General features: G+C 46.0%; 10 non-coding genes across 10 annotated transcripts; all 10 read right to left on the reverse strand.

Moving 5' to 3' along the window:
- Window positions 1-156: 156 nt before the first annotated feature.
- On the reverse strand, window positions 157-229 carry trnak-cuu (transfer RNA lysine (anticodon CUU)). Its single transcript has one exon. It is a non-coding gene; the product is annotated as a tRNA-Lys (tRNA).
- Window positions 230-4,247: 4,018 nt separating this feature from the next.
- On the reverse strand, window positions 4,248-4,320 carry trnak-cuu (transfer RNA lysine (anticodon CUU)). Its single transcript has one exon. It is a non-coding gene; the product is annotated as a tRNA-Lys (tRNA).
- Window positions 4,321-4,796: 476 nt separating this feature from the next.
- trnal-caa (transfer RNA leucine (anticodon CAA)) lies at window positions 4,797-4,903 on the reverse strand. Its single transcript has 2 exons — window positions 4,866-4,903; window positions 4,797-4,841 (listed from the first exon to the last, which is right to left on the reverse strand). It is a non-coding gene; the product is annotated as a tRNA-Leu (tRNA).
- Window positions 4,904-7,533: 2,630 nt separating this feature from the next.
- trnak-cuu (transfer RNA lysine (anticodon CUU)) lies at window positions 7,534-7,606 on the reverse strand. Its single transcript has one exon. It is a non-coding gene; the product is annotated as a tRNA-Lys (tRNA).
- A 476-nt stretch (window positions 7,607-8,082) lies between these two features.
- Window positions 8,083-8,189, reverse strand: trnal-caa (transfer RNA leucine (anticodon CAA)). Its single transcript has 2 exons — window positions 8,152-8,189; window positions 8,083-8,127 (listed from the first exon to the last, which is right to left on the reverse strand). It is a non-coding gene; the product is annotated as a tRNA-Leu (tRNA).
- Window positions 8,190-8,841: 652 nt separating this feature from the next.
- trnak-cuu (transfer RNA lysine (anticodon CUU)) lies at window positions 8,842-8,914 on the reverse strand. The gene has a single exon. It is a non-coding gene; the product is annotated as a tRNA-Lys (tRNA).
- Window positions 8,915-9,390: 476 nt separating this feature from the next.
- Window positions 9,391-9,497, reverse strand: trnal-caa (transfer RNA leucine (anticodon CAA)). The gene is made up of 2 exons: window positions 9,460-9,497; window positions 9,391-9,435 (listed from the first exon to the last, which is right to left on the reverse strand). It is a non-coding gene; the product is annotated as a tRNA-Leu (tRNA).
- A 2,282-nt stretch (window positions 9,498-11,779) lies between these two features.
- On the reverse strand, window positions 11,780-11,852 carry trnak-cuu (transfer RNA lysine (anticodon CUU)). The gene has a single exon. It is a non-coding gene; the product is annotated as a tRNA-Lys (tRNA).
- A 4,018-nt stretch (window positions 11,853-15,870) lies between these two features.
- trnak-cuu (transfer RNA lysine (anticodon CUU)) lies at window positions 15,871-15,943 on the reverse strand. The gene has a single exon. It is a non-coding gene; the product is annotated as a tRNA-Lys (tRNA).
- Window positions 15,944-16,419: 476 nt separating this feature from the next.
- trnal-caa (transfer RNA leucine (anticodon CAA)) lies at window positions 16,420-16,526 on the reverse strand. The gene is made up of 2 exons: window positions 16,489-16,526; window positions 16,420-16,464 (listed from the first exon to the last, which is right to left on the reverse strand). It is a non-coding gene; the product is annotated as a tRNA-Leu (tRNA).
- Window positions 16,527-18,670: the final 2,144 nt, after the last annotated feature.

The following is an 18,670-nucleotide window of genomic DNA, read 5'->3' on the forward strand; positions in this document are numbered from 1 at the left end:
TTTCCTCTTTCCAGATGACACACCGAGTACCCTCGGTGTTCCCTATGAAAGTCCCCCAGTGACTTTCATTTTCAGCTGTACAAGAAATCAAGTTGTTCTGCAGTTTTTGTGTTGGTCCCAGATCTTCTCCAGTGTGGCCATAATCAAAAAAGACCCCGCCCAACGTGGGGCTCGAACCCACGACCCTGAGATTAAGAGTCTCATGCTCTACCGACTGAGCTAGCCGGGCCGCTAAAAGGACACCTGAAAAGACCCTTTGACCCTCAATAAAGCAACATTTTTCCAGGCGTGGTTAAGCAAAGTCCCACTCTGTTTCAGTAATCACTTTTAGATCAGCTGCAACTATTTAGCCGTTTGATTTCTGCATCTTCCTCCAGACAGTAAGTCTTAGGCTTGGAATAAATTGCTTCGAACTAATCGTTTGCATGCACATCATGGCCACCTCACTTGACGTGAGTTGATGTGGAGGGTCAGTTGTGCGCGTGGTCAGAAATTACTGCCAGGAGTGCCCGAGGTGCATTCTCGTAAGAATGTTGCGGCAGCATTATCTCAGCAGCACAATGGTATATGGTAGAGAAGGATTATGCAATAGTGTTGCCATGTCTTTTGCTTTGTGCAACAAAAGACAATCATGAGTTGTAAAAGTTTTCAAAGTTGTTCAATACAATTATGTCTAAATCATTAGCAACATGCAGATAAAAGTAATGTCAGGAGTGGGATTTGAACCCACGCCTCCACTGGAGACCAGAAGTCCCTTTGGGGAAGGAGTTGTTCCTTGAATCTGGCGCCTTAGACAGCTCGGCCATGCTGACAGCCGTTGGTGGGCGCAGACTCTTTAGGACAGTGGAAGTAAGTCATTAGGTTGTTATTCTCTAATTCAATCAACATACTCGAGGTGTTCTTGAGGAAAGTCTCAATTTGTTGCAATACTCACCTTTGTCTCAGCTGGAAAGGGCCGTCAGTCGGGACTTTGCGCAACTTATGACAGTGTAATTAAGTGAGTGAAGCTCTTGTTTGTGAGTTTAGTGGGTTTCAGTTGGATTGTTGGTTAGATGATCGATATTGTTTGGCAAAACGTTTGTACGGGTAGCCAAGTCTGGCTGCAGTAACAGCTGGATTTTCTAAATTGCTACTTTTTCGAAAACCTCAGCATCCATCGTAGGGCTTGCAGCCTTTTGTTACGCTTATGCACAGTTTGAGAAAGCTGATTGGAAACATGGTTACGTGTATAAACGACAACAAAATTGCGGTACTCCGACTGGTATCTAGTCGGGTAAAGTCGGTTTCCATATCCCAATTTGTGAAATCACCTCCCCTGAGAAAGCCGACTGTAATTTGGCTACTTTACTGTGTGTAATTGCAGGAAGTGACTTTCATTTTCAGCTGTACAAGAAATCAAGGTTTTGTGGAGTTTTAATGTTGGTCCCAGATCTTATCCAGTGTGGCCGTATTAAAAGCACCACACATAACGTGGGGCTAGAACCCACGACCCTGAGATTAAAACTCTCATGCTCTACTGCCTGAGCTAGCTGGGCCTCAAAGAGGACCCTGAAAAGACCCTTTGACCTTCAATGAAGCAACATATTTCCAGGCGTCTTTGAGCAAAGTCCCACTTTGTTTCAGCAATCGCTCTTACATCAGCTGCAACTATTTAGCCAGTTGTTTTCTGCAACTTCCTCCAGACAGTAAGTCTTAGGCTTGGAGTATATTGCTTTGAACTAACCGTTTGTCCTCATTCTTGATCCTGTCCATCCTCGTTACTCCCAAAGAGAACCTCAACATCTTAAGCTCTGCTACCTCGAGCTCTGCCTCCTGTGTTTTCTTTAGTGCCGCTGTCTCTAAGCCGAAGAACATCGCTGGTCTCACCACTGTCTTGAGACGGTGGCTTCCTTTCATTCTCGCTGACACTCTTTTATCACACAACCCACCTGACACTTTTGTCCACCCGTTCCAACCTGATTGCAGTCGCCTCTTCATCTCTTTTCCACACTCTCCGTTGCTCTGAACCGTTGACCCTAAGTACTTAAAGTCCTGCACCTTCTTCACCTCTGCCCCCTGTAACCTCACCGTTCCACCTGGGTCCCTCTCATTGACACACATCTCAGTTTTCCAGAGCAGACCTCCATCTCTCTAGATTTTCCTCCACCAGCTCCCTGTTCTCACTACAAATCACAATGCCATCCGCAAACATCATAGTCCACGGAGATTCCAGTCTAACCTTATCTGTCAGCCTGTCCGCCACCAGAGCAAGGAAGAAGGGGCTCAGAGCCGATCCTTGATGCAGACCCACCGCCACCTTGAACTCCTCTGTCACATCTACAGCACACCTCACCACGGTCTTACAGCTTTCATACATGTCCTCCATCACTGTAACATACTTCTCTGCCACTCCAGAATTCCTCATACAATACCACAGCTCCTCTCTCGGCACCCTGTCATACGCTTTCTCTAAGTCTACGAAGACACAATGCAACTCCCCATGACCTTCTCTGTATTTCTCCATCGGCATCCTCAAAGCAAATACTTCATCTGTTGGACTATTTCTAGGCATGAAACCATATTGCTCACCTCTGCCCTTAGCCTAGCTTCCACTACTATTTCCCACAACTTCATTGTGTGGCTCATCAACTTTACTCCTCTGTAGTTGCCACAGCTCTGCTCATCTCCCTTGTTCTTAAAAATGGGCACCAGTACACTTCTCCTCGATTTTCGATTTTCTGAATTGCTACTTTTTCGAAAACCTCATCATCCATCGTAGGGCTTGCAGCCTTTTGTTACGCTTATGCACAGTTTGAGAAAGCTGATTGGAAACTTGGTTACGTGTATAAACGACAACAAAATTGCGGTACTCCGAGTGGTATCTAGTCGGGTAAAGTCGGTTTCCATATCCCAATTTGTGAAATCACCTCCCCTGAGAAAGCCGACTGTAATTTGGCTACTTTACTGTGTGTAATTGCAGGAAGTGACTTTCATTTTCAGCTGTACAAGAATTCAAGGTTTTGTGGAGTTTTAGTGTTGGTCCCAGATCTTATCCAGTGTGGCCGTATTAAGAGCACCACACATAACATGGGGCTCGAACCCACGACCCTGAGATTAAAACTCTCATGCTCTACCACCTGAGCTAGCCGGGCGTCACTGCGGTCTTACAGCTTTCATACATGTCCTCCATCACTCTAACATACTTCTCTGCCACTCCAGAATTCCTCATACAATACCACAGCTCCTCTCTCGGCACCCTGTCATACGCTTTCTCTAAGTCTACGAAGACACAATGCAACTCCCCATGACCTTCTCTGTATTTCTCCATCGGCATCCTCAAAGCAAATACTTCATCTGTTGGACATTTTCTAGGCATGAAACCATATTGCTCACCTCTGCCCTTAGCCTAGCTTCCACTACTATTTCCCACAACTTCATTGTGTGGCTCATCAACTTTCTTCCTCTGTAGTTGCCACAGCTCTGCTCATCTCCCTTGTTCTTAAAAATGGGCACCAGTACACTTCTCCTCCAGTCCTCGGCCCTCCTCTCACTCTCCAAGATCTTGTTAAACAAACTAGTCAGAAACTCTACTGCCACCTCTCCTAGACACTTTCATACCTCCACAGGTATGTCATCAGGACCCGCTGCCTTTCCACTCTTCATCCTTTTCAACGTCATCCTCACTTCACTCTTACTAATCTTGGCTACTTCCTGCTCCACACCAGTCACCTCTTCTACTCTTTGTTCCCTTTCATTTTCCTCATTGATTAACTCTTAAAAAGTTCTCCTTCCATCTTCCCATCACAATCCTGGCACCTGTCAATTTATTTTCATCCTTATCGTTAATCACCCTAACCTGCTGCACATCCTTCCCATCTCTGTCTCTTAGTCTGGCCAACCTGAACAAATCCACCTCTCCCTCTTTAGTGTCCAACCTAGCATACAAGTCCTCATATGCTCTTTGCCACCTCTACCTTCACCTTACGCTGCATCTCCCTGTACTCTTGTCGACTCTCTTCAGTCCTCGCAGTGTCCCACTTCTTCTTAGCTAACCTTTTTCTCTGTATACACTCCTGAAGTTCCTCGTTCTGCCGCCAAATCACCTTGTCCACTTTCCTCTTTCCAGATGACACACCGAGTACCCTCGGTGTTCCCTATGAAAGTCCCCCAGTGACTTTCATTTTCAGCTGTACAAGAAATCAAGTTGTTCTGCAGTTTTTGTGTTGGTCCCACATCTTCTCCAGTGTGGCCATAATCAAAAAAGACCCCGCCCAACGTGGGGCTCGAACCCACGACCCTGAGATTAAGAGTCTCATGCTCTACCGACTGAGCTAGCCGGGCCGCTAAAAGGACACCTGAAAAGACCCTTTGACCCTCAATAAAGCAACATTTTTCCAGGCGTGTTTAAGCAAAGTCCCACTCTGTTTCAGCAATCAATTTTAGATCAGCTGCAACTATTTAGCCGTTTGTTTTCTGCATCTTCCTCCAGACAGTAAGTCTTAAGCTTGGAATAAATTGCTTCGAACTAATCGTTTGCATGCACATCATGGCCACCTCACTTGACGTGAGTTGATGTGGAGGGTCAGTTGTGCGCGTGGTCAGAAATTACTGCCAGGAGTGCCCGAGGTGCATTCTCGTAAGAATGTTGCGGCAGCATTATCTCAGCAGCACAATGGTATATGGTAGAGAAGGATTATGCAATAGTGTTGCCATGTCTTTTGCTTTGTGCAACAAAAGACAATCACGAGTTGTTAAAGTTTTCAAAGTTGTTCAATACAAATATGTCTAAATCATTAGCAACATGCAGATAAAAGTAATGTCAGGAGTGGGATTTGAACCCACTCCTCCACTGGAGACCAGAAGTCCCTTTGGGGAAGGAGTTCTTCCTTGAGTCTGGCGCCTTAGACCGCTCGGCCATCCTGACAGCCGTTGGTGGGCGCAGACTCTTTAGGACAGTGGAACTAAGTCATTAGGTTGTTATTCTCTAATTCAATCAACATACTCGAGGTGTTCTTGAGGAAAGTCTCAATTTGTTGTAATACTCACCTTTGTCTCAGCTGGAAAGGGCCGTCAGTCGGGACTTTGCGCAACTTATGACAGTGTAATGAAGTGAGTGAAGCTCTTGTTTGTGAGTTTAGTGGGTTTCAGTTGGAGTGTTGGTTAGATGATCGATATTGTTTGGCAAAACGTTTGTACGGGTAGCCAAGTCTGGCTGCAGTTGCAGCTGGATTTTCTGAATTGCTACTTTTTCGAAAACCTCAGCATCCATCGTAGGGCTTGCAGCCTTTTGTTACGCTTATGCACAGTTTGAGAAAGCTGATTGGAAACATGGTTACGTGTATAAACGACAATAAAATTGCGGTACTCCGAGTGGTATCTAGTCGGGTAAAGTCGGTTTCCATATCCCAATTTGTGAAATCACCTCCCCTGAGAAAGCCGACTGTAATTTGGCTAATTTACTGTCTGTAATTGCAGGAAGTGACTTTCAATTTCACCTGTACAAAAAATCAAGGTTTTGTGCAGTTTCAGTGTTGGTCCCAGATCTTATCCAGTGTGGCCGTATTAAAAGCACCACACATAACGTGTGGCTCGAACCCACGACCCTGAGATTAAAAGTCTCATGCTCTACCGCCTGAGCTAGCCGGGCCTCAAAGAGGACCCTGAAAAGACCCTTTGACCTTCAATGAGCAACATATTTCCAGGCGTCTTTGAGCAAAGTCCCACTATATTTCACTAATCGCTCTTAGATCAGCTGCAACTATTTAGCCGTTTGTTTTCTGCAACTTCCTCCAGACAGTAAGTCTTAAGCTTGGAGTATATTGCTTTGAACTAACCGTTTGTCCTCATTCATGATCCTGTCCATCCTCGTTACTCCCAAAGAGAACCTCAACATCTTAAGCTCTGCTACCTCCAGCTCTGCCTCCTGTGTTTTCTTTAGTGCCGCTGTCTCTAAGCCGAAGAACATCGCTGGTCTCACCACTGTCTTGAGACGGTGGCTTCCTTTCATTCTCGCTGACACTCTTTTATCACACAACCCACCTGACACTTTTGTCCACCCGTTCCAACCTGATTGCAGTCGCCTCTTCACCTCTTTTCCACACTCTCCGTTGCTCTGAACCGTTGACCCTAAGTACTTAAAGTCCTGCACCTTCTTCACCTCTGCCCCCTGTAACCTCACCGTTCCACCTGGGTCCCTCTCATTGACACACATCTCAGTTTTCCAGAGCAGACCTCCATCTCTCTAGATTTTCCTCCACCTGCTCCCTGTTCTCACTACAAATCACAATGTCATCCGCAAACATCATAGTCCACGGAGATTCCAGTCTAACCTCATCTGTCAGCCTGTCCGCCACCAGAGCAAGGAAGAAGGGGCTCTGAGCCGATCCTTGATGCAGACCCACCGCCACCTTGAACTCCTCTGTCACATCTACAGCACACCTCACCGCGGTCTTACAGCTTTCATACATGTCCTCCATCACTCTAACATACTTCTCTGCCACTCCAGAATTCCTCATACAATACCACAGCTCCTCTCTCGGCACCCTGTCATACGCTTTCTCTAAGTCTACGAAGACACAATGCAACTCCCCATGACCTTCTCTGTATTTCTCCATCGGCATCCTCAAAGCAAATACTTCATCTGTTGGACTCTTTCTAGGCATGAAACCATATTGCTCACCTCTGCCCTTAGCCTAGCTTCCACTACTATTTCCCACAACTTCATTGTGTGGCTCATCAACTTTATTCCTCTGTAGTTGCCACAGCTCTGCTCATCTCCCTTGTTCTTAAAAATGGGCACCAGTACACTTCTCCTCCAGTCCTCGGCCCTCCTCTCACTCTCCAAGATCTTGTTAAACAAACTAGTCAGAAACTCTACTGCCACCTCTCCTAGACACTTTCATACCTCCACAGGTATGTCATCAGGACCCGCTGCCTTTCCACTCTTCATCCTCTTCAACGTCCTCCTCACTTCACTCTTACTAATCTTGGCTACTTCCTGCTCCACACCAGTCACCTCTTCTACTCTTTGTTCCCTTTCATTTTCCTCATTGATTAACTCTTAAAAAGTTCTCCTTCCATCTTCCCATCACAATCCTGGCACCTGTCAATTTATTTCCATCCTTATCATTAATCACCCTAACCTGCTGCAAATCCTTCCCATCTCTGTCTCTTAGTCTGGCCAACCTGAACAAATCCACCCCTCCCTCTTTAGTGTCCAACCTAGCATACAAGTCCTCATATGCTCTTTGCCACCTCTACCTTCACCTTACGCTGCATCTCCCTGTACTCTTGTCGACTCTCTTCAGTCCTCGCAGTGTCCCACTTCTTCTTAGCTAACCTTTTTCTCTGTATACACTCCTGAAGTTCCTCGTTCTGCTGCCAAATCACCTTGTCCACTTTCCTCTTTCCAGATGACACACCGAGTACCCTCGGTGTTCCCTATGAAAGTCCCCCAGTGACTTTCATTTTCAGCTGTACAAGAAATCAAGTTGTTCTGCAGTTTTTGTGTTGGTCCCAGATCTTCTCCAGTGTGGCCATAATCAAAAAAGACCCCGCCCAACGTGGGGCTCGAACCCACGACCCTGAGATTAAGAGTCTCATGCTCTACCGACTGAGCTAGCCGGGCCGCTAAAAGGACACCTGAAAAGACCCTTTGACCCTCAATAAAGCAACATTTTTCCAGGCGTGTTTAAGCAAAGTCCCACTCTGTTTCAGCAATCACTTTTAGATCAGCTGCAACTATTTAGCCGTTTGTTTTCTGCATCTTCCTCCAGACAGTAAGTCTTAGGCTTGGAATAAATTGCTTCGAACTAATCGTTTGCATGCACATCATGGCCACCTCACTTGACGTGAGTTGATGTGGAGGGTCAGTTGTGCGCGTGGTCAGAAATTACTGCCAGGAGTGCCCGAGGTGCATTCTCGTAAGAATGTTGCGGCAGCATTATCTCAGCAGCACAATGGTATATGGTAGAGAAGGATTATGCAATAGTGTTGCCATGTCTTTTGCTTTGTGCAACAAAAGACAATCACGAGTTGTTAAAGTTTTCAAAGTTGTTCAATACAAATATGTCTAAATCATTAGCAACATGCAGATAAAAGTAATGTCAGGAGTGGGATTTGAACCCACGCCTCCACTGGAGACCAGAAGTCCCTTTGGGGAAGGAGTTCTTCCTTGAGTCTGGCGCCTTAGACCGCTCGGCCATCCTGACAGCCGTTGGTGGGCGCCGACTCTTTAGGACAGTGGAACTAAGTCATTAGGTTGTTATTCTCTAATTCAATCAACATACTCGAGGTGTTCTTGAGGAAAGTCTCAATTTGTTGTAATACTCACCTTTGTCTCAGCTGGAAAGGGCCGTCAGTCGGGACTTTGCGCAACTTATGACAGTGTAATGAAGTGAGTGAAGCTCTTGTTTGTGAGTTTAGTGGGTTTCAGTTGGAGTGTTGGTTAGATGATCGATATTGTTTGGCAAAACGTTTGTACGGGTAGCCAAGTCTGGCTGCAGTTGCAGCTGGATTTTCTGAATTGCTACTTTTTCGAAAACCTCAGCATCCATCGTAGGGCTTGCAGCCTTTTGTTACGCTTATGCACAGTTTGAGAAAACTGATTGGAAACATGGTTACATGTATAAACGACAACAAAGTTGCGGTACTCCGAGTGGTATCTAGTCGGGTAAAGTCGGTTTCCATATCCCAATTTGTGAAATCACCTCACCTGAGAAAGCCGACTGTAATTTGGCTACTTTACTGTGTGTAATTGCAGGAAGTGACTTTCAATTTCAGCTGTACAAGAAATCAAGGTTTTGTGCAGTTTTAGTGTTGGTCCCAGATCTTCTCCAGTGTGGCCATAATCAAAAAAGACCCCCCCCAACGTGGGGCTCGAACCCACGACCCTGAGATTAAGAGTCTCATGCTCTACCGACTGAGCTAGCCGGGCCGCTAAAAGGACACCTGAAAAGACCCTTTGACCCTCAATAAAGCAACATTTTTCCAGGCGTGTTTAAGCAAAGTCCCACTCTGTTTCAGCAATCACTTTTAGATCAGCTGCAACTATTTAGCCGTTTGATTTCTGCATCTTCCTCCAGACAGTAAGTCTTAGGCTTGGAATAAATTGCTTCGAACTAATCGTTTGCATGCACATCATGGCCACCTCACTTGACGTGAGTTGATGTGGAGGGTCAGTTGTGCGCGTGGTCAGAAATTACTGCCAGGAGTGCCCGAGGTGCATTCTCGTAAGAAAGTTGCGGCAGCATTATCTCAGCAGCACAATGGTATATGGTAGAGAAGGATTATGCAATAGTGTTGCCATGTCTTTTGCTTTGTGCAACAAAAGACAATCACGAGTTGTTAAAGTTTTCAAATTTGTTCAATACAATTATGTCTAAATCATTAGCAACATGCAGATAAAAGTAATGTCAGGAGTGGGATTTGAACCCACGCCTCCACTGGAGACCAGAAGTCCCTTTGGGGAAAAAGTTCTTCCTTGAGTCTGGCGCCTTAGACCGCTCGGCCATCCTGACAGTTGTTGGTGGGCGCCGACTCTTTAGGACAGTGGAACTAAGTCATTAGGTTGTTATTCTCTAATTCAATCAACATACTCGAGGTGTTCTTGAGGAAAGTCTCAATTTGTTGCAATACTCACCTTTGTCTCAGCTGGAAAGGGCCGTCAGTCGGGACTTTGCGCAACTTATGACAGTGTAATGAAGTGAGTGAAGCTCTTGTTTGATAGTTTAGTGGGTTTCAGTTGGAGTGTTGGTTAGATGATCGATATTGTTTGGCAAAACGTTTGTACGGGTAGCCAAGTCTGGCTGCAGTTGCAGCTGGATTTTCTGAATTGCTACTTTTTCGAAAACCTCAGCATCCATCGTAGGGCTTGCAGCCTTTTGTTACGCTTATGCACAGTTTGAGAAAACTGATTGGAAACATGGTTACGTGTATAAACGACAACAAAATTGCGGTACTCCGAGTGGTATCTAGTCGGGTAAAGTCGGTTTCCATATCCCAATTTGTGAAATCACTGTCCTTTTACACTGTCCTCCAGACAGTAAGTCTTAGGCTTGGAGTATATTGCTTTGAACTAACCGTTTAGCCTCATTCTTGATCCTGTCCATCTTTGTTACTCCCAAAGAGAACCTCAACATCTTAAGCTCTGCTACCTCCAGCTCTGCCTCCTGTGTTTTCTTTAGTGCCGCTGTCTCTAAGCCGAACAACATCGCTGGTCTCACCACTGTCTTGAGACGGTGGCTTCCTTTCATTCTCGCTGACACTCTTTTATCACACAACACACCTGACACTTTTGTCCACCCGTTCCAACCAGATTGCAGTCGCCTCTTCACCTCTTTTCCACACTCTCCGTTGCTCTCAACCGTTGACCCTAAGTACTTAAAGTCCTGCACCTTCTTCACCTCTGCCCCCTGTAACCTCACCGTTCCACCTGGGTCCCTCTCATTGACACACATCTCAGTTTTCCAGAGCAGACCTCCATCTCTCTAGATTTTCCTCCACCTGCTCCCTGTTCTCACTACAAATCACAATGTCATCCGCAAACATCATAGTCCACGGAGATTCCAGTCTAACCTCATCTGTCAGCCTGTCCGCCACCAGAGCAAGGAAGAAGGGGCTCTGAGCCGATCCTTGATGCAGACCCACCGCCACCTTGAACTCCTCTGTCACATCTACAGCACACCTCACCGCGGTCTTACAGCTTTCATACATGTCCTCCATCACTCTAACATACTTCTCTGCCACTCCAGAATTCCTCATACAATACCACAGCTCCTCTCTCGGCACCCTGTCATACGCTTTCTCTAAGTCTACGAAGACACAATGCAACTCCCCATGACCTTCTCTGTATTTCTCCATCGGCATCCTCAAAGCAAATACTTCATCTGTTGGACTCTTTCTAGGCATGAAACCATATTGCTCACCTCTGCCCTTAGCCTAGCTTCCACTACTATTTCCCACAACTTCATTGTGTGGCTCATCAACTTTATTCCTCTGTAGTTGCCACAGCTCTGCTCATCTCCCTTGTTCTTAAAAATGGGCACCAGTACACTTCTCCTCCAGTCCTCGGCCCTCCTCTCACTCTCCAAGATCTTGTTAAACAAACTAGTCAGAAACTCTACTGCCACCTCTCCTAGACACTTTCATACCTCCACAGGTATGTCATCAGGACCCGCTGCCTTTCCACTCTTCATCCTCTTCAACGTCCTCCTCACTTCACTCTTACTAATCTTGGCTACTTCCTGCTCCACACCAGTCACCTCTTCTACTCTTTGTTCCCTTTCATTTTCCTCATTGATTAACTCTTAAAAAGTTCTCCTTCCATCTTCCCATCACAATCCTGGCACCTGTCAATTTATTTCCATCCTTATCATTAATCACCCTAACCTGCTGCAAATCCTTCCCATCTCTGTCTCTTAGTCTGGCCAACCTGAACAAATCCACCCCTCCCTCTTTAGTGTCCAACCTAGCATACAAGTCCTCATATGCTCTTTGCCACCTCTACCTTCACCTTACGCTGCATCTCCCTGTACTCTTGTCGACTCTCTTCAGTCCTCGCAGTGTCCCACTTCTTCTTAGCTAACCTTTTTCTCTGTATACACTCCTGAAGTTCCTCGTTCTGCTGCCAAATCACCTTGTCCACTTTCCTCTTTCCAGATGACACACCGAGTACCCTCGGTGTTCCCTATGAAAGTCCCCCAGTGACTTTCATTTTCAGCTGTACAAGAAATCAAGTTGTTCTGCAGTTTTTGTGTTGGTCCCAGATCTTCTCCAGTGTGGCCATAATCAAAAAAGACCCCGCCCAACGTGGGGCTCGAACCCACGACCCTGAGATTAAGAGTCTCATGCTCTACCGACTGAGCTAGCCGGGCCGCTAAAAGGACACCTGAAAAGACCCTTTGACCCTCAATAAAGCAACATTTTTCCAGGCGTGGTTAAGCAAAGTCCCACTCTGTTTCAGTAATCACTTTTAGATCAGCTGCAACTATTTAGCCGTTTGATTTCTGCATCTTCCTCCAGACAGTAAGTCTTAGGCTTGGAATAAATTGCTTCGAACTAATCGTTTGCATGCACATCATGGCCACCTCACTTGACGTGAGTTGATGTGGAGGGTCAGTTGTGCGCGTGGTCAGAAATTACTGCCAGGAGTGCCCGAGGTGCATTCTCGTAAGAATGTTGCGGCAGCATTATCTCAGCAGCACAATGGTATATGGTAGAGAAGGATTATGCAATAGTGTTGCCATGTCTTTTGCTTTGTGCAACAAAAGACAATCATGAGTTGTAAAAGTTTTCAAAGTTGTTCAATACAATTATGTCTAAATCATTAGCAACATGCAGATAAAAGTAATGTCAGGAGTGGGATTTGAACCCACGCCTCCACTGGAGACCAGAAGTCCCTTTGGGGAAGGAGTTGTTCCTTGAATCTGGCGCCTTAGACAGCTCGGCCATGCTGACAGCCGTTGGTGGGCGCAGACTCTTTAGGACAGTGGAAGTAAGTCATTAGGTTGTTATTCTCTAATTCAATCAACATACTCGAGGTGTTCTTGAGGAAAGTCTCAATTTGTTGCAATACTCACCTTTGTCTCAGCTGGAAAGGGCCGTCAGTCGGGACTTTGCGCAACTTATGACAGTGTAATTAAGTGAGTGAAGCTCTTGTTTGTGAGTTTAGTGGGTTTCAGTTGGATTGTTGGTTAGATGATCGATATTGTTTGGCAAAACGTTTGTACGGGTAGCCAAGTCTGGCTGCAGTAACAGCTGGATTTTCTAAATTGCTACTTTTTCGAAAACCTCAGCATCCATCGTAGGGCTTGCAGCCTTTTGTTACGCTTATGCACAGTTTGAGAAAGCTGATTGGAAACATGGTTACGTGTATAAACGACAACAAAATTGCGGTACTCCGACTGGTATCTAGTCGGGTAAAGTCGGTTTCCATATCCCAATTTGTGAAATCACCTCCCCTGAGAAAGCCGACTGTAATTTGGCTACTTTACTGTGTGTAATTGCAGGAAGTGACTTTCATTTTCAGCTGTACAAGAAATCAAGGTTTTGTGGAGTTTTAATGTTGGTCCCAGATCTTATCCAGTGTGGCCGTATTAAAAGCACCACACATAACGTGGGGCTAGAACCCACGACCCTGAGATTAAAACTCTCATGCTCTACTGCCTGAGCTAGCTGGGCCTCAAAGAGGACCCTGAAAAGACCCTTTGACCTTCAATGAAGCAACATATTTCCAGGCGTCTTTGAGCAAAGTCCCACTTTGTTTCAGCAATCGCTCTTACATCAGCTGCAACTATTTAGCCAGTTGTTTTCTGCAACTTCCTCCAGACAGTAAGTCTTAGGCTTGGAGTATATTGCTTTGAACTAACCGTTTGTCCTCATTCTTGATCCTGTCCATCCTCGTTACTCCCAAAGAGAACCTCAACATCTTAAGCTCTGCTACCTCGAGCTCTGCCTCCTGTGTTTTCTTTAGTGCCGCTGTCTCTAAGCCGAAGAACATCGCTGGTCTCACCACTGTCTTGAGACGGTGGCTTCCTTTCATTCTCGCTGACACTCTTTTATCACACAACCCACCTGACACTTTTGTCCACCCGTTCCAACCTGATTGCAGTCGCCTCTTCATCTCTTTTCCACACTCTCCGTTGCTCTGAACCGTTGACCCTAAGTACTTAAAGTCCTGCACCTTCTTCACCTCTGCCCCCTGTAACCTCACCGTTCCACCTGGGTCCCTCTCATTGACACACATCTCAGTTTTCCAGAGCAGACCTCCATCTCTCTAGATTTTCCTCCACCAGCTCCCTGTTCTCACTACAAATCACAATGCCATCCGCAAACATCATAGTCCACGGAGATTCCAGTCTAACCTTATCTGTCAGCCTGTCCGCCACCAGAGCAAGGAAGAAGGGGCTCAGAGCCGATCCTTGATGCAGACCCACCGCCACCTTGAACTCCTCTGTCACATCTACAGCACACCTCACCACGGTCTTACAGCTTTCATACATGTCCTCCATCACTGTAACATACTTCTCTGCCACTCCAGAATTCCTCATACAATACCACAGCTCCTCTCTCGGCACCCTGTCATACGCTTTCTCTAAGTCTACGAAGACACAATGCAACTCCCCATGACCTTCTCTGTATTTCTCCATCGGCATCCTCAAAGCAAATACTTCATCTGTTGGACTCTTTCTAGGCATGAAACCATATTGCTCACCTCTGCCCTTAGCCTAGCTTCCACTACTATTTCCCACAACTTCATTGTGTGGCTCATCAACTTTACTCCTCTGTAGTTGCCACAGCTCTGCTCATCTCCCTTGTTCTTAAAAATGGGCACCAGTACACTTCTCCTCGATTTTCGATTTTCTGAATTGCTACTTTTTCGAAAACCTCATCATCCATCGTAGGGCTTGCAGCCTTTTGTTACGCTTATGCACAGTTTGAGAAAGCTGATTGGAAACTTGGTTACGTGTATAAACGACAACAAAATTGCGGTACTCCGAGTGGTATCTAGTCGGGTAAAGTCGGTTTCCATATCCCAATTTGTGAAATCACCTCCCCTGAGAAAGCCGACTGTAATTTGGCTACTTTACTGTGTGTAATTGCAGGAAGTGACTTTCATTTTCAGCTGTACAAGAATTCAAGGTTTTGTGGAGTTTTAGTGTTGGTCCCAGATCTTATCCAGTGTGGCCGTATTAAGAGCACCACACATAACATGGGGCTCGAACCCACGACCCTGAGATTAAAACTCTCATGCTCTACCACCTGAGCTAGCCGGGCGTCACTGCGGTCTTACAGCTTTCATACATGTCCTCCATCACTCTAACATACTTCTCTGCCACTCCAGAATTCCTCATACAATACCACAGCTCCTCTCTCGGCACCCTGTCATACGCTTTCTCTAAGTCTACGAAGACACAATGCAACTCCCCATGACCTTCTCTGTATTTCTCCATCGGCATCCTCAAAGCAAATACTTCATCTGTTGGACATTTTCTAGGCATGAAACCATATTGCTCACCTCTGCCCTTAGCCTAGCTTCCACTACTATTTCCCACAACTTCATTGTGTGGCTCATCAACTTTCTTCCTCTGTAGTTGCCACAGCTCTGCTCATCTCCCTTGTTCTTAAAAATGGGCACCAGTACACTTCTCCTCCAGTCCTCGGCCCTCCTCTCACTCTCCAAGATCTTGTTAAACAAACTAGTCAGAAACTCTACTGCCACCTCTCCTAGACACTTTCATACCTCCACAGGTATGTCATCAGGACCCGCTGCCTTTCCACTCTTCATCCTTTTCAACGTCATCCTCACTTCACTCTTACTAATCTTGGCTACTTCCTGCTCCACACCAGTCACCTCTTCTACTCTTTGTTCCCTTTCATTTTCCTCATTGATTAACTCTTAAAAAGTTCTCCTTCCATCTTCCCATCACAATCCTGGCACCTGTCAATTTATTTTCATCCTTATCGTTAATCACCCTAACCTGCTGCACATCCTTCCCATCTCTGTCTCTTAGTCTGGCCAACCTGAACAAATCCACCTCTCCCTCTTTAGTGTCCAACCTAGCATACAAGTCCTCATATGCTCTTTGCCACCTCTACCTTCACCTTACGCTGCATCTCCCTGTACTCTTGTCGACTCTCTTCAGTCCTCGCAGTGTCCCACTTCTTCTTAGCTAACCTTTTTCTCTGTATACACTCCTGAAGTTCCTCGTTCTGCCGCCAAATCACCTTGTCCACTTTCCTCTTTCCAGATGACACACCGAGTACCCTCGGTGTTCCCTATGAAAGTCCCCCAGTGACTTTCATTTTCAGCTGTACAAGAAATCAAGTTGTTCTGCAGTTTTTGTGTTGGTCCCACATCTTCTCCAGTGTGGCCATAATCAAAAAAGACCCCGCCCAACGTGGGGCTCGAACCCACGACCCTGAGATTAAGAGTCTCATGCTCTACCGACTGAGCTAGCCGGGCCGCTAAAAGGACACCTGAAAAGACCCTTTGACCCTCAATAAAGCAACATTTTTCCAGGCGTGTTTAAGCAAAGTCCCACTCTGTTTCAGCAATCAATTTTAGATCAGCTGCAACTATTTAGCCGTTTGTTTTCTGCATCTTCCTCCAGACAGTAAGTCTTAAGCTTGGAATAAATTGCTTCGAACTAATCGTTTGCATGCACATCATGGCCACCTCACTTGACGTGAGTTGATGTGGAGGGTCAGTTGTGCGCGTGGTCAGAAATTAATGCCAGGAGTGCCCGAGGTGCATTCTCGTAAGAATGTTGCGGCAGCATTATCTCAGCAGCACAATGGTATATGGTAGAGAAGGATTATGCAATAGTGTTGCCATGTCTTTTGCTTTGTGCAACAAAAGACAATCACGAGTTGTTAAAGTTTTCAAAGTTGTTCAATACAAATATGTCTAAATCATTAGCAACATGCAGATAAAAGTAATGTCAGGAGTGGGATTTGAACCCACTCCTCCACTGGAGACCAGAAGTCCCTTTGGGGAAGGAGTTCTTCCTTGAGTCTGGCGCCTTAGACCGCTCGGCCATCCTGACAGCCGTTGGTGGGCGCAGACTCTTTAGGACAGTGGAACTAAGTCATTAGGTTGTTATTCTCTAATTCAATCAACATACTCGAGGTGTTCTTGAGGAAAGTCTCAATTTGTTGTAATACTCACCTTTGTCTCAGCTGGAAAGGGCCGTCAGTCGGGACTTTGCGCAACTTATGACAGTGTAATGAAGTGAGTGAAGCTCTTGTTTGTGAGTTTAGTGGGTTTCAGTTGGAGTGTTGGTTAGATGATCGATATTGTTTGGCAAAACGTTTGTACGGGTAGCCAAGTCTGGCTGCAGTTGCAGCTGGATTTTCTGAATTGCTACTTTTTCGAAAACCTCAGCATCCATCGTAGGGCTTGCAGCCTTTTGTTACGCTTATGCACAGTTTGAGAAAGCTGATTGGAAACATGGTTACGTGTATAAACGACAATAAAATTGCGGTACTCCGAGTGGTATCTAGTCGGGTAAAGTCGGTTTCCATATCCCAATTTGTGAAATCACCTCCCCTGAGAAAGCCGACTGTAATTTGGCTAATTTACTGTCTGTAATTGCAGGAAGTGACTTTCAATTTCACCTGTACAAAAAATCAAGGTTTTGTGCAGTTTCAGTGTTGGTCCCAGATCTTATCCAGTGTGGCCGTATTAAAAGCACCACACATAACGTGTGGCTCGAACCCACGACCCTGAGATTAAAAGTCTCATGCTCTACCGCCTGAGCTAGCCGGGCCTCAAAGAGGACCCTGAAAAGACCCTTTGACCTTCAATGAGCAACATATTTCCAGGCGTCTTTGAGCAAAGTCCCACTATATTTCACTAATCGCTCTTAGATCAGCTGCAACTATTTAGCCGTTTGTTTTCTGCAACTTCCTCCAGACAGTAAGTCTTAAGCTTGGAGTATATTGCTTTGAACTAACCGTTTGTCCTCATTCTTGATCCTGTCCATCCTCGTTACTCCCAAAGAGAACCTCAACATCTTAAGCTCTGCTACCTCCAGCTCTGCCTCCTGTGTTTTCTTTAGTGCCGCTGTCTCTAAGCCGAAGAACATCGCTGGTCTCACCACTGTCTTGAGACGGTGGCTTCCTTTCATTCTCGCTGACACTCTTTTATCACACAACCCACCTGACACTTTTGTCCACCCGTTCCAACCTGATTGCAGTCGCCTCTTCACCTCTTTTCCACACTCTCCGTTGCTCTGAACCGTTGACCCTAAGTACTTAAAGTCCTGCACCTTCTTCACCTCTGCCCCCTGTAACCTCACCGTTCCACCTGGGTCCCTCTCATTGACACACATCTCAGTTTTCCAGAGCAGACCTCCATCTCTCTAGATTTTCCTCCACCTGCTCCCTGTTCTCACTACAAATCACAATGTCATCCGCAAACATCATAGTCCACGGAGATTCCAGTCTAACCTCATCTGTCAGCCTGTCCGCCACCAGAGCAAGGAAGAAGGGGCTCTGAGCCGATCCTTGATGCAGACCCACCGCCACCTTGAACTCCTCTGTCACATCTACAGCACACCTCACCGCGGTCTTACAGCTTTCATACATGTCCTCCATCACTCTAACATACTTCTCTGCCACTCCAGAATTCCTCATACAATACCACAGCTCCTCTCTCGGCACCCTGTCATACGCTTTCTCTAAGTCTACGAAGACACAATGCAACTCCCCATGACCTTCTCTGTATTTCTCCATCGGCATCCTCAAAGCAAATACTTCATCTGTTGGACTCTTTCTAGGCATGAAACCATATTGCTCACCTCTGCCCTTAGCCTAGCTTCCACTACTATTTCCCACAACTTCATTGTGTGGCTCATCAACTTTATTCCTCTGTAGTTGCCACAGCTCTGCTCATCTCCCTTGTTCTTAAAAATGGGCACCAGTACACTTCTCCTCCAGTCCTCGGCCCTCCTCTCACTCTCCAAGATCTTGTTAAACAAACTAGTCAGAAACTCTACTGCCACCTCTCCTAGACACTTTCATACCTCCACAGGTATGTCATCAGGACCCGCTGCCTTTCCACTCTTCATCCTCTTCAACGTCCTCCTCACTTCACTCTTACTAATCTTGGCTACTTCCTGCTCCACACCAGTCACCTCTTCTACTCTTTGTTCCCTTTCATTTTCCTCATTGATTAACTCTTAAAAAG

This window comes from Channa argus, unplaced genomic scaffold (genome assembly GCF_033026475.1).
Source record: "Channa argus isolate prfri unplaced genomic scaffold, Channa argus male v1.0 Contig060, whole genome shotgun sequence".
Classification (NCBI taxonomy): Eukaryota; Metazoa; Chordata; class Actinopteri; order Anabantiformes; family Channidae; genus Channa; species Channa argus.